The sequence below is a fragment of the Meriones unguiculatus genome, chromosome 2 (assembly GCF_030254825.1).
Source record: "Meriones unguiculatus strain TT.TT164.6M chromosome 2, Bangor_MerUng_6.1, whole genome shotgun sequence".
NCBI lineage: Eukaryota > Metazoa > Chordata > Mammalia > Rodentia > Muridae > Meriones > Meriones unguiculatus.
This window is the reverse complement of record NC_083350.1, coordinates 29,272,491-29,288,149: the sequence shown is the minus strand read 5'-3', so window position 1 is coordinate 29,288,149 and position 15,659 is coordinate 29,272,491.

The following is a 15,659-nucleotide window of genomic DNA, read 5'->3' as shown; positions in this document are numbered from 1 at the left end:
AAATGTTCCGTTACCTCAGTGAATCTTTTGTTGTAGTCCTTCATTTAAAAAAATTTTTAATAAGTTACTTCTTATTATAGGTAAGTTATCAGTTTTGTTAGTATGTAAACACCATTCCTAGTTGTGTTGAACTAGTTTAAGAAATTTTCTATAAATGAGCTGTTCAAAAATGTCTGTAAGGTGTGAAAAGCATAGTGAGTCTTGTGGAAAAGTGCAAAGAAGGATAGAAGGCCCTTGAGGTGCTAAGAGCTCCAGGAGAAGACCAACAGAGTCAACTAATCAAGGCCTAGAGGGGCTTGCAGAGATGAAGCACCAACCAAAGACCATGCATAAAGTAGACCTAGGCCCCTGCACAGATGTAGCAGATGGGAAGCTCAGGCTTCATATGTTGTCCACTACAAAGGGGAGTGGGGCCTGTCTCTGATGTGGACTCTGTTGCCTACATTCTGTTCAATGGTTCCCGGCCCCCTGGCAGAGCTGCCTCACCAAGCCGTAGGGGAAGAGGATTACCTCAGTCCTGATATGACTTATGAGCTGAGGTGAGTAGGAGGGTAGTGGCTCCCCTTGCCTAAGAAATAGCAAAGTCAGGATGGGGAAGAAGGACAGAGGGTGGGTCGGGGAGGCGAAGAGAAAGGAGACTAACATCAGGATGTAAAGTGAATAAATAAATTAAAGTTAAAAAATGTCTGTAAGGTTTTGGTTTGTGGCTTGTATCTCCTTATACCAAAATCACAACATGTAAGTCTGTTACCATAACATTATATGTGATTAATTCTTTCAAAAAGTAAACAAAATTATACATTATTCTAATAGGAAAGAGAAGACAACAAATGGTTTCATTTGGTTATTTCTTCCCAATGTGATGTTTGTGTTTAAGTAAGCATCAGTTTTCCAAAATTAAATAAATAAATGAGAAAAGATGTTGGAAATTCAGCAAAATTTAAAATGCTCCACTGCACACCCAGTGCATTATTTCTTCTTCGTTTAAGAATGTTATGCACTCGAAAGACATTTTAAAATCTATGTGCAGCAGTCTGAATCGGAACAAATAACCAAGCGTTTTGGCTTAAGTTGTTTTATAACCCACATATAACAGGACAACTGAAAAAATATAAATGTGTCTTTGAACATTAAAGAATGGCAGCATGGTATGACACAGTCCTACTGGTCTTTTGTTTTCAATCATTTTCAAAGCATCTGAAGTTTTCTGTTTTCTTACAATAATTTCATAGTCTCCCAGTTAAGATGCATGTGTTTGGTAGAAGTTTGTGGGGATCTCCAGGAACACTAAGCCCAGCAATTGATGATCCACAGGAGTTAAGAAGACAGTTTGATTTGATATGACTCAATAGCTGGTGTTAGTTCAAACTTTAAAGTCTGACAGTGGGCAGTTCAGTTTAGGCATATTTAAGCATAGCACAATTTGGGGAAATGTTTCCTGGTGATAATTAAATCATGTCACGACTAAAACAAAGCTTAAGACATGACTGCATTAAAACTCTCTGTAAACTATAAATGACATCTTCCATAAAGATAGATTCGAGAGATGAACTGAGAGAACAGGCTCAGAACAGTTATTTGGGGGAGGATAGTGGTGTAGATTGACTGAGATGCACAAACTCAAGGGTCTGGGGAGGATCTGCTGTGGCCTGGCCACACAGATAGCATGAAGGTCACCGGACTATTAACTAGTCTGCTCCCAGCCTTCAGGGAGGAAAGCAGTCTACATCTCTCTTTGAAGAGACAGCCCTGTGTGCATAACATTCCTGAGCCTCCCTTCGTGCTTATCTGTGGACACAAGGACTTACATGTCTCCTACAGAATTTAGTCAAACTAAGAGGCTTCTTCACAGCAAACGGAGGTGATCAGCAGAATTAAGAAACAACCTACACAACAGGGAATAAGATTTACAGCCAATGAAGGAGCACATTTAAGATACATTTGCAACTAAAAAAATGCTGAAAACCCCAAGCAACCTAATTTAGAAACAGACTAAACACTTAGACACTTTTCAAAAGAAGACCTGTGGAGCGCTGTCAAATACAAGCAAGATGGTCAATTTAGTAAATCATCAGAAAATTGCAAATAAAAACCACAGTGACCTAGTTAAGGGTTTCTATTACTGTAATGAAACACAGGGGTCAAGGACTCCACAAGAAGACCCACAGAGACAACTAATCTGGACCCATGGGGACTCACAGAGACTGAACTATTAAGCAAAGAGCTTGCATGGGCTAAACCTATACCTCCTACACATATGTAACAGATGTGCTGCTTGGTCAACATGTGGGTCCCCTAACAACAAGAGTAAGAGCTATCTCTGCCCTGTTGCCTGCCTTTGAGTTCCTTTTGCCTAGCTGAGCTTCAGCCTTGTCTGGCCTCAGTGGGAAATTATGAGCTTAGGGCTTAGGCCTGCTCTGACATAAGATGCCAGGGTGGGATGGTACTTCTTGGGGGCCTCTCCTTCTCTGAGAAGAAGGAAAGGGGGAAGTGGAAGGGTGTGTGAGGATGGGGCTGAGGGGAAAGGAGGTAGTGCGATGTGATCAGGCTATAAAGTGATTAACTGCATAAATCAATAAACAAACAACAAATACATAAATAAATAAAATGTTACATTGTTTATATTTTGTGTAGGTAAGTTTTAACTTTTGAAATGCTAGCTATGAACTATACACTACTAAGAAAAAAGTTTATAAATGGCTTCAAATCCCTTTTATAAATAACAGCAAAGAAGCATTATTTTTCTTGACCTATTTGAATAAACAGGAATATATTTCCTCAGACAGTTCTATATATGCTAATTATTTAAAGTAAATACAAATAATCCAGAAGAGAACAATAAAAAAGATTCCGTAAACTTGTACAACCACTCTGGAAATCAATCTGGCGCTTTCTCAGACAACTAGGAATAGCGCTTCCTCAAGATCCAGCCATACCACTCCTAGGAATATATCCAAAAGAGGCTCAAGTATACAAAAAGGACATTTGCTCAACCATGTTTATAGCAGCTTTATTTGTAATAGCCAGAAGCTGGAAACAGCCCAGATGCCCCTCAACTGAAGAATAGATGCAGAAATTGTAGTACATCTACACAATGGAATATTACTCAGCAATGACAAATAAGGAAGTCATGAAATTTAAAGGTAAATGGTGGGACCTGGAAAAGATTATCCTGAGTGAGCTGTCCCAGAAGCAGGAAGACACACATGGTATATACTCACTCATATAGACATATAATATAGGATAAACCTACTAAAATCTGTACATCTGAAGAAACTAATAAAGAGAGAGGACCCTGACTAAAATGCTCAATCCCCATCCTGAAAGCCAAAGAGGATGGACATCAGAAGAAGAAGAAAATGAGAAACAAGTTAGGAACTTGCCACAGAGGGCCTCTGAAATGCTCTGCCCTGCAGACTATCAAAGCAGACACTGAGACTTATGGCCAACTATTGGGCAGAGTGCATGGAATCTTATGAAAGAAGTGGGAAATAGTAAGATCTGGAGAGGACAGGAACTCCACAAGGAGAGCAACAGTACCAGAAAATTTGAACACAGGGGTCTTTCCAGAGACTTATACTCCAACCAAGTACCAGGTATGGAGATAACCTAGAACTCCTGCACAGATGTAGCCCATGGCAGTTCAGTGTCCAAGTGGGTTCCATAGTAATGGGAAGAGGGACTGTCTCTGACATAATCTGATTGGCCTGCTCTTTGATCACCTCCCCCTGAGGGGGAAGCAGCCTTTCCAGGCCACAGAAGATGACAATGCACCCACTCCTGATGTGATCTGATAAACTAAGATCAGAAGGAAGGAGAAGAAGACCTCCCTTATCAGTGGACTTGGTTTGGTTTGGTTTTGATTTGGTTTGATTTGGTGTTGCCATCATCTCTTTCCTTCCGTCTTCTCCATTTTGAAGACTACCATTGTTGTACAACCAAGGCTGTGTGCTGTAAGTCAACCTAAGAAATTTTTATTAAAATTATTTTTTTATTAATTACAGTTTATTCACTTGTATCCTAGCTGTAGCCCCCTCTCTTATCCCCTCCCAATCCCACTTGTTCTCCCTCTTCGCCTAAACCTCTCATCCAGACCACTGATAGGGGAGGTCGTTCTCCCCTTCCATCTGATCCTAGTCTATCAGGTCTCATCAGGAATGTCTGCATTGTCTTCCTGGCCTGGTAAGGCTGCCAGCCCATTAGAGGGAGGTGATTGTTTTTAATAATCTATTCTATTATTCTACCAGTTCTCCTCAGAAGAGAACTCACTGAAACATTAGTCTTCTTGCTATCTTGGAGCTGGAAGGAAGGATGAGACAGGCAAGGTAAAATGCTACAAAGCTGGCTCTCTTATCAATATTTAGTGATAAATAGAAGATTCTTGCACTATGGTTTTAATGAGTTTTCTAACAATGATTTTGCTTAGGGTTTGATTTTCCACAAGCACTGCATGTTTATCTTTGTAATTGCCAAGGGGGGAAAAAAGATGATTTTTGCCAATGTTCTCATTACATTTATATAGTACCAGACTTAAAAAAAATATTTTACTTATTTTTATTTATGTGTGTACTTACATGAGTTTATGTGTGCCACATAAGTTCTGGTGCCTATGGAAGCCAGAAGAAGATACTGGAATTTATTTTGAAATAGCAGTTATGGGCAGTTGGGAGCCTCCTGCTGTCTGTGGGTACTGAACTCAAGTCCACTATAAGAACAATATGTGCTCTTAATAATCAGCTATCTTTTCAGAACCAGAGTCTTTAGGCATTTATTTTGCCACTCAGAAAGTTATATTACCTTTAACTCAAAATGACTGAACTGTAGAGAGTCACTAATATTAACAGAATTTTAAGCTGCCCTACGTTATAATTATAGAGTAATTTTTAAAAATTGTTGAAAAATACAGTAAGTACCCTCTAAATATGTCCCTTTTATGTCAAGTACCAATATTTTTTTGCTACTTCTCTATTTCTTCTGTCTTGAATAGACAATTTATAAGCCTCTTATTTAGTATATAAGCAAAAGTAAATAGCTTGTGTTGAGAAGCAGCATCCCAAGAAAACTATTGTAAGTAACATTGTAACAACATTAACCAGGTGAGAGGACCAGGCCAGACTTAGGCCTGACCCCAAGAAATCATCAGATCCAGGAACAGAGCATAAATTTGCCCACTGGAGGAGCAGCCAGTCAGAACAAAGGGAAGCGAGGTGATAACCACAGAAATGTGGAGAGATCTTAGAAATCTCAGGAATGTCCATCTGTGCTTGGTGCCTTACATCATTTAGGCATCCCATATTATGGTTAAACATTCATGACACAAGAATGTGACCTTCTGGCCACCTGAGCACCAGCCAGTCCCAATCAGAGCCATATAGCCTCTATGGGCACCAACCAATCCCAATCAAGGTCATGTAGCCAGAGTAGGAATTCACCTTTCTGGCTTTAAAAGGAGCCTTAGATTCATTTGCTTGGAAAACCACCTTCCAACCCTATACTCTCGGGTAATATCTTTGTGGCTCAGGGGTGTTTTTTCTATGCAGCAGAATGTTCAGGCCTGTATATGCATCCTTTCTGTTAGTTGGTGTCTCTTTATTGGAAAGTTGAGTCCATTGATTTTGAGAGAGATTAATGAGCAGTGACTATTAGAAACTTTTATTTTGTCTCATCCTTCCTTCCAGCTCCAAGATAGAAGAAGACTAAAGTTTTAGTGAGTTCTCTTCTGAGGAGAAGAACTGATAGAATAATAGAATAGATTCTTAAAAAACAATCTCTGTCTGTCTATGAACTGTTCATGACTGTGAGTTTACTATAGCAGCTATTGAATGGATTTTACCACAGATTGTGTGAATAGAAATGTCTAAATTATTTGCTTTCTGGAGTATAGCAGAAAAAATGCTGATCCTTGAATTATAACAACCAACAAAATCAAAGAAATATACTCTTGGAATTATAGCTTTCACTGACTGCTCATGAGATAAAAAACAGATAATTGAGGAGGCAATAATATTGGCATTAGGAAGCCTGATGATGTCAATTCTATCACAGCAGTACCCTGGATTCTAAAGGCCCATAAGCTTGGTTTCACTAGCCTGTTCTGCTTTTGAGAGGTCTTTAGCCTAATCATGTTCACAGGAAATTGATGATTTAATTTGAATTTAGTAAATTGCTTTTAGACGTTTTGGTTGTGATAGGTTCTGCTCTTTCTTATGTAGAAAGCTTTTTAAAGAAAATTTTATATAAACTTGGAGCTAAGGAAGAAACTGAAAAATGTTTCAGAGTGACTTCTGAATTAAAGGATATTTTTGAATCTTCATATACGACTCATCAATCTTATGAAAGAAAAATAGGAAAAAAAACAACAACAAGTATTATGTCCCTGACCTCTGGGAAAAGACCATAGACTCAATCCAATTTTAATTAAAAGATTTATTGGATAGTGCTAGCAGGACAGCAAGCTCTAAGCCAAACTTGCAATTTCCATGATAACCAGGGCAAGGGAATGATTTTTGAATGTGAAACCCACAGGAAAACCTTGAGCATCTGCACAAGCAGGCCAAGAGCTGTTTTTTCTTTGACAATTAGTCAAGATGGCCTAAACCTCTGCACAAACAGATTACAGAAACCAAAAAGCAGTTAGCCATACATAACATAACATATGGACGGTCATGGCTCTACATTTCTGGGCGGGGAAGCAGGGAGGTTACTAAATCGGGGTTACTGAGAACTTATATTCCAGAGATTGGAGCCAGGAACAAATGGCTAGCAGGTACCAAGATGGATGCCTAGCATAAAATGGAATTTCTTTAGACATCACACAACCTAAGGCTTTACAGAACTAAAATTATTATATAAACACTCATAAATTGATCGAAACAGTATGTGGATATAAAAGCTGGCCATGATTAGATTTCTTTTCCATGAAATTACAAAGTATTGAGTACTAAGAATAAAGAAAACCATAGGGTTTTTTTTTGTAGGTACAAAAAGCTAACATGACCTCAATCAAGCAAAAATGGATTCATGATAAACTTATGACAAATATTTTTTTCAAATATTCATCTCACATTTTAGTGACATGCTTAATGCTGTATCATTTGAAATCAATAGCAATGTAAGTTTCCATTCTAGATTGAAAATTATTTTGGTATCTACTCAACTCAATGGTGCAAGAAAATAGAACAAGTGGGATTAATATGTAAAGCAGCAAATACATTTCAAAAGTGACAGAACCTTCTCCTTGGAACATGTGGTAAACCAACTGAGAGTGTGTATTGGGCTTATGCTCTGCTCATCATTAGAAAATGAAAAGAAAAATTGTGTTTATTGACTGCAGAATGCTAAAAACACAAAACATACACTCATAAAATTGATTTAAGATTCCAAGTCCACTTTAACAGTCAAGACATTCCAAGTCCACTTTAACAGTCAAGACATTTTGTTCAGCAGTTACCTCCTATAGTATTAAAATCCCAGGTAGATCACAAATATGTTTAGGAACTATGATTAGAAACTGTGATTGTACTGGCCCACACCCAGTACGACCCAAGCTCTCTGTAGGCTAGGACTGGAAACTATCGGGATCCATACTCCCCTCTTTAAAGTGTCTCTCAAATTCTTGTAAATCACTGCTTAGGTCATTTATTGCCCAATGTTCAAGCACGCTTCTCTCTTTCATCTAATAATCAACCCCATTATCTGCTTTTCTTTTTCTCCAAAACAACCTGTCACATATTTCCCTTCCTGACAGTCCCTTCTTGTGTAATTACATGCTCATTTGATCCTTTCCTCTGTTTCCAGCTTCTATGAAATCAGTGCTTCTGAATTTGTGTCAGGTAGAGCGCTATGCATTCTCTTCTTGCTTCTGTTCCTCTCACATAGTTCTGCCTGAGAGGGAAAAATAAAATGGGAAACAAGCCCTAAGAAACCATTGCTTCATTAAGCTTGTGTCATACAATTAAACATGCAATTCCCTCCTCATTGATTTTATTCATTCAACCTCAAATTAGCCTTTGTAGTTTATTTAAGACATTGAAGTGAGAGGAGATGTTTCACCTTTGTTAATACTCTGAGAAATGTCTTAGAAAACAAGTTACCAGAGGAATACAGGAACAAACAAACAATCAGGAAACGTATTGTATTCATCCCTTCCAGGAAGTCCTTGACAAATACAAGGACTGGAGACATATAACATGAGGTTGACTCCATGTATGCTATAAAATAAAATATGTGAGTTAAAACATGAAACCTCTATCCAGACATTTGAATTAGAACATACATAAAATGAATTTGCTGAAAACACATTCAGATTGAAAATTCTGTGATAAAATGAGATTTCAGAGTATTCTAAATTTGGGTTCCTTTGTGGTTTTTACAGCTTCTTATTAGTATGCAATGTTTTGTGGTCATAGTCTCTCCTGCCACTACTTGTTTTAATCCTTCAACAGTTATTAACCCCCTTCTCCTCACTAGCCTTGCTGCCTCCAACTTGTGTATGTCTATGCAAGTTTTATGCAGTGGTAGAGCTGTTGTGTGATTGCAATGACCATGTTACATCCAGAAGAATGCATTTCAAAGTGCTGTTTCCATCCTCTAGCTCTTGTAGTCCTCTCTCTCTCTCTCTCTCTCTCTCTCTCTCTCTCTCTCTCTCTCCTTGTCTCTCTCTCTCTCCCCTTGTCTCTCTTTCTCTCCTTTTAGGTAATGCAGACTTCCCATTTAATGCTAAACACACAGCTTTCAGTTATTCCCAGCACTTTGATAAGCTATTAATTTATGCCTTAGCCATTTCCCAGTAATAACAGGATCCTCTAAGTCAGAATTGTATCCATCTATGTCTATAAGCATTTATATTTAGAAAGTAGTTTAATTGCATGCTCATTTTGCAAAACATCAGTAGTAAATTCCCTCATAGGCCCACGACTGCCCTAGCCATAGAATTTGAACGAAGTTAACAGTACCAGGCATATACTTCCTTCTGTGGAAAGGGTCTCGGATCCAATCAGGTAGCAGTTAAACATACCGTTATTGCACTTGTAAGTATATATTTTGGCTGGCAGATCAATATTGCAACACACAGGGTGTAAATTTGACTTAAATTGCTGATAGCTTTGCTTCTGCAGCAGCCTGATGGTACCTTTTTCAAAGTTTCTAAGTTGATCTTGATGACCTACATCCAAAGTTTGTGCCATCTCCAGTAACAGGGTCTTACTGTAGATCTCTGATAGGCAAGAAGAGCTTTGGAAGGAGCGTATGTTGTTTTGTCAATCTCTGGGACTCTCTGACCAATTCTTACAGAGGTATCCCATACATAACACTTGGATTTGGGGTTAAAATCTGCAAGTTGGCATCCATGTTATCATCCACGCAGTATAACTGCTTGAAAGGTAGTCTTTAGTTCATTTATTCAGTAAAAATTTCTCACACAGCCTTTTCATACATCCTAAATTTTAGTTTTTGTATCTCTTCACCGTTTTTCTCCATTTCTGCTTCCCATTCCTAAACTTGTTTGAAGTTTTCTATCTCTGGCATTCCCGTTTTATTGACTAAGATCCTTATGGAAAGGCTATTTCCCAAAATCTAAAAGTGTGTGGCTGTCATGTTACCTGTTCACCTGTTCAGGACATGATTTAGTTTGCCTTTTTAATATAAATGCTTGCAGGTGCCTTAACTTTTTGAAATATTTTAGTTGTTCCTTTATGACACTTTAAATGTTATTCTACAGTCTTATTGGATCAAGATGGTGTATAAACAATAGGAAATGAACCAGAACTCTATTATACTATTTGGTTGGGAGAATGGTGAAACATAAAGCAGTGAAATTAAACTATATATTTACCTGGAGCTGCTTTATTTTTAAAAAAGTGTAAGAAAAAATAAATAAATTCCAGAGATAATAGCTAATTCTAAAGCATTCTCTATAGGAATGGTGCTGTTTGGATTTATTCTCCTACATTTACTACCTTTTGTGATGAAAATGAAATTGGTTCCACAAACATATATTCCATTATTATGTCAGGTTATCATGCACTATTATGATTCCATTCCCCTGCTATTTAATAGGCATAAAATCTTCCATTCCATTTCTATTTATTTATGTCTTATTCTGGAAAACAAATGTATTCACATACACATACAGAACCACAGATAAACATATGTACTACCAATGCATTTATGTACAAAGTGTGTATCTTATTTACAGGCATGTTTCATACATTTTGATAGTTCCTAAATGTGTATTTTACTTCTAAAATATATACCTCTATACAACACATGTGTGTTTTATATGCATCCATCAGTATAAATAAGTGGCTCATCACAAACTGAGAACTCAGAACCACCAGACTAAGCTACAGAACACTGGCATCTCCAAAGTTTTGCACATACATCCTTCCCAGTTATGGCTCCTTTCTCCACTTCAAAAAGGCCAGCAGAATTTTCCCCATTGTCCTAGACATAGAGAGGTGATTTCTCTGTGGGTGAGCAAGCGTTTGCTAGAGACGGAATAGCAGAAACCCTACAGAGTGTTGACTTCTGCACTTAGGCAGCAGAGTGTGTAAGCTGACCACAGAACAGAAACTCGACTGAGCAGCAAAGACACCCGGGGGCTGTGGGGCACTGTGCCTGACCCGGCGCTGCAGCCACTCAGGCTCCATGAATTCAATTCTGTTTGGAAATGGTTGGTGAGATAATGGGGAAATCACATTTATTATTCAATTGTCTATCTGAAGATTAAGGCATTTGGGGAGATGACAGAGGAACTGATGTCAGCCTGACCTGAAGTGGACTGCCCCTTGGTTTGCAAATCACTTTTTTTTTGTTGTTGTTGTTGTTCTGACATTCACAGTTCTCCCCATCCAGGTCCAGTGAAACCTAGTCACCCATGTTTCTTATGGCTCCAGAACAAGGGGAGAGAAGACTCCCCTGTTTCATATATCCCACACTTCATTTCCAGATTTAAAAAAACAACAACAAAAAAAAAAAACACAGCATAATAAGAGTAAGTATTAAGAATGAATTTAAAAATTATCCCAGTCTAGTAAGGTAATAGAGTATATTATTGCCAATTTCATTTTTCTTAATGACTGAATAATACTCCATTTTATCAGTGGATCATATTTACATTACCCAATTCTTAGTTCATAGACATACAAGCTGTTTCAAATATTGACTTTTCTGAATAGACCAGCAATGAATACGGACATCAACTGTCTCTAATGTAGGATACAGAGTCATTTGGGTGTATGCCCAAGAGTGGTAGAACTGGATCAGATATATCTATTTCTGGCTTTTGATGGGATTTCCACACATGTTCATAGTTGCTGTACCATTTGACTTCCCACCACCAGTAAATAAGTGCTCTCTCATCCACACATTTACCCCAGCATTTATCTTTTTTTTTTTTAATTTAGTCATCTGACTGGAGTAATATGAAGTCTCAAATTAGTTTGAATTTGCATTTCCTTTTAGCTAGGGATATTAACATTAAAAAAATGTTCTCACTCAGGATGTGAGATAACCCAGAAACAGAAAGACAGGCATGGTATATACTTACTTGTAAGCTGATATTAGCCATGTGATATAGGATAGCCATCTACAGACCTGAAGAAGCTAAACAACAAGGAGAACCCTAGAGAGAATGCTTAAATCTCATTTAAAATAGCAAACAGGAGAGTCACCAGAAGTGGTGGAGGAGAGGAAACCGTATGGGGGCCTATGATAGAGGGCCCTCTGAAATGATTCACCCAGTAGGAGATCAAAGCAGATGCTGAGACTCATTGTAAATCATTGAGCAGAACACAGGAAGTCTTATGGAGGAAGAGAAGGGTGGGGATAGAGGGACATGGAGGGGACAGGAGCTCCACAAGAAGACCAACAAAACTAAAAGATCTGAGCCCAGAGGGTCCTGCAGATACTGATGCACCAATGGAGGACCATGCATGGAGAGAACCTAGACTCCCTGCTCAGATGTGGCTGATTGGCAGCTCTATCTATATGTGGATCTCTGAGTGAGGGGAACAGGGCTGCCTCTATCATGAACTCAGTTGCCTGCTCTCTGATCACTCATTCCTGATGATGCAGCCTTGCCAGTCCACCGAGGAAGAGGATCCAGGCAGTCCTGATGAGACTTGACAGGCCAAGGGCAGATGGCAATAATGGAGAACTCCTCCTTTCAGTGGACTAGGGGAAGGGGATGGGGAAGAGAAGGGGGCTTCAATCAGGACATATAATGAACAAACTGTGAAGAAAAAAATTAAAATTAAAAATTATTTTCTTAGCCATTTGTATTTGATCTTTTGAGAATTCGATTTAGTTCCATGATCCATTTTTAAATGGATTGTTTGTTTACTTGATTTTTAGTATTTTGAGTTCTTTGCATATTTTAGACACAAATATGTTCCAGCTATATATCTAACAAATATAGATTGATTATGAAAAGAAATCTATTCTTCCAAGTCAAATTTTCTTCAAATGTACAATATAATTCTTCATAGAAATTGCAAAGGCAATCTAAATTTTATATGGAAACAAAAAAAGATGTGAGATAGGCAAAACAATCCCAAACAATGAAAAAATATGCTAGAGATCCCACCATTCCGTATTTCAAGGTAAATTGTAGAGCCATAGTAAGAAAACAGCCTGGTGCTGACAGAAAACAGACTCATTGATGGAACAGATAAAAGAACTCACATACAATTTGATGCCTACAGAGCCTTCAGTTTTTATAAAGAGGCAAACACCACACATTGGAGGAAAAAAAAAATCTTCAACAAATTATACTAGTCATGTTGGATAGTTGTGTGTAGAAGAAAGAAACTAAATCCTTATCTCTCACCTTGCACAAAACTCAAGTCCATACAGGTGAAGGACTTCAACATAAGACCAGATACCAATAGAAGAGAAAGCAGGAAACACTATTGAACAAAATATGTATTAAATACCCCTACAAATGATATGTGATGTGCAACTGTGCATATCAAATCCTAAGCCACAGTGAATCTCCCAAATTAAAAATATTACAGAAAATTCTTTCCTGTAGTCTATCAGGGAAAAGGATGTTTTTATAACTTCTGAGCCAATTGTCCCTTCTCTGTAATAAACATGAGTCTCTTCCTTTTTCATTGCTTTGGAGATTCAATATAAAATATTGATGGCTGTGTTACATTTTTGCATAATATAAGTCGCAGTTAGACTTCTAGCTTATTTTAGGGAAGTTTTAGTCTTTGGTGACAAAGACTAGATAATGAGAAACTAGATAATATAGTATTGAAAAATTAAGGATAAAAAGTTACTGAATGGAATATTTCCCTCAATAAAAGAAATTTTTAATTAACAATTGAAACTTTGTGTTGAAAATTAATTTGTTAATTAACTTTGCCTAGAGCTTTCTTATCTTCTCCAAGAGCCTGGCATTGTGATGAGCTAGTGTGTGCCTACAGAATGTTTGATTTATTATTTATTTTACATGCTCTTATCTACTCAAAGTCTTCTGTCTTGGGATAGGAAAACTACACAGCAATGTGTCTAGTGTTTAAACTAATTGCATGTCAGATGCTCACTGGAGAAAGCAGGATGAGTGAAAGCCCTTTGTCATTTTGGGACACAATATGCACATAATCTTTCAGGAAATCTTCCTTGCAACTTTGCAAGAGCGGCTTGTAGGGTAACACACTTTCCCTGCTTCCCTTCATTTTGTTAAGTCCCATCAGAAAGAATATGAATTCTGATTGATCAAAAAGAGCTAATTTGTGGACTCACCAGGCGCAGCTCAAATATAAGTGTCTGATTTTCTTTCTTAGGCATTCTTAAAATACTGAACACTAGCAAATGATAACATGATTATATTAAAGTTTATAACATTTCTGTTGTGATTTGTAACTAATTGTAGATACAGGTGCATAAAAAGAAGTTAAATATTATACAAACTCAGTAAAAATGTAAAGTATTTTAGTTTTACCAACTGATAAAGTTGTTTTTACAGTTGTAATGGACTGAACACTCAGGCATTCTAGGGTTCTATGATGAAATTCTGACCCCCAAATAGTGGTTTTAGATGCAAACCTTTGGGAGATGATATTGCCATGAAAACAACTAATATCTAGAATAAATTACTTATGAAAGAGGCTCTAAAGAGATCCCTGACCCCTTCCACCAGGTGAGAAAATAGTAAGAAAGTTTTTGATACAGGTTCTACTATATCTTGATGTTAGACTTCCAGGCTTCCATTTAGTTACCATGGCAACTAAGATGCTACATAAGTGATAAAATTATAAACTATGTAGTTTACTATATTTTACTCTAGCACTCTGAACAGAATAAGAAAATATTATTTTCCTATTTTTGAAATGTAATTTATGTTTTACCGGTGTTTTTTTTTTCCTTTTACCCTCATAGTTTGCCTTTATCTTATTCAATAAAAAATATTACTTCTTTGTTAAAAATGGTTTAGTGATAGAGCCTGACAATTCTTAACAAAAGGTATGTAATAATTACTTTCATTAACCCCTGGAAATGAGGAAGCAATAAAAATTCCACACATAAATCTTACTTTGCAGTATGATTTGATGAGCCATAATTGTTGGAAGGCTTTCTGAAACCTCTCTGTCACACTATAATCATGAGTATGGAAATAGCTAGGTAGCTGCCAGTTTTTTTTGAAGCATGTTATATAAGCTTAAAATTTGATCATTTTATGTATAAATAAAAGTACCTTTTTTTGTATTATGAGGATAATATGGGGACCTGCACTGAGGGTAGTATGGGGAGCTGCATTGATAAGCATTGAGACACACAAAAATATTTTGACTAATAAAAAAAACCCAACAACATAATTTGCATGCTCATCCCATACCACTTTATAAGGGCATTCAATCATTTTTTTTTCAAATAACAGCAAACTTGAAGAGTTACCAGAATTACTGTAAAAGGAACACATTCAGAAAAGAAAACCTGAATTTTAAAATGGCACATTTTCTATAGTTCATTAATCTCCTGGTGGCCCTTCCCACAAAGTCATAATCAAACATCTCTCCTCTATTTCTCAATCATATTCAGACATCTGACCCCAACATTACCTTTATGCCAGTAGATTCATAGAGTTTCTCTAATTCATATTGTACAGTATGTGTCAGTTTCCTCCACATCATTCTACATGGGAGTCTTCCCTCACTCCATTGTGGGTAGCATTCTACTGAATAAAAAATATGCTTGTTGTGCAAATACAGTTACTACTATCCATGGTTTTTCACCCACACCGGTACCTGTCTTGACTATTTACCACTGAGTGAATGCTGATCACACTTGGCCTGAAAAGATGCTGTTGGTATTCCTAACAAATTTACATATTCGATAACAGCTGAAGAATATTTCAAATGATTGATTTTTTGTTATTATTTTCCATTAGTATTTTAGAATATCAGCCATTCTGGTGGGGTAAGATAACATTTCATTTGAATTCTGATCATCATTCTTATTAACTACAATTTAACTGCCTACATATGCTTGGTGGACATTTTATTATGTTTTTGTGGAATTCTTGTTCAAATATTTTTCTTTAGGCTACATATCATTTTCTCAATATTCTGTACATATTTCTTTGTTTAATATTAGAGAAAGTTTCTCTGGAATGTGTGTTTTGAAAATATCTTCTGCCATTATGCATCTTA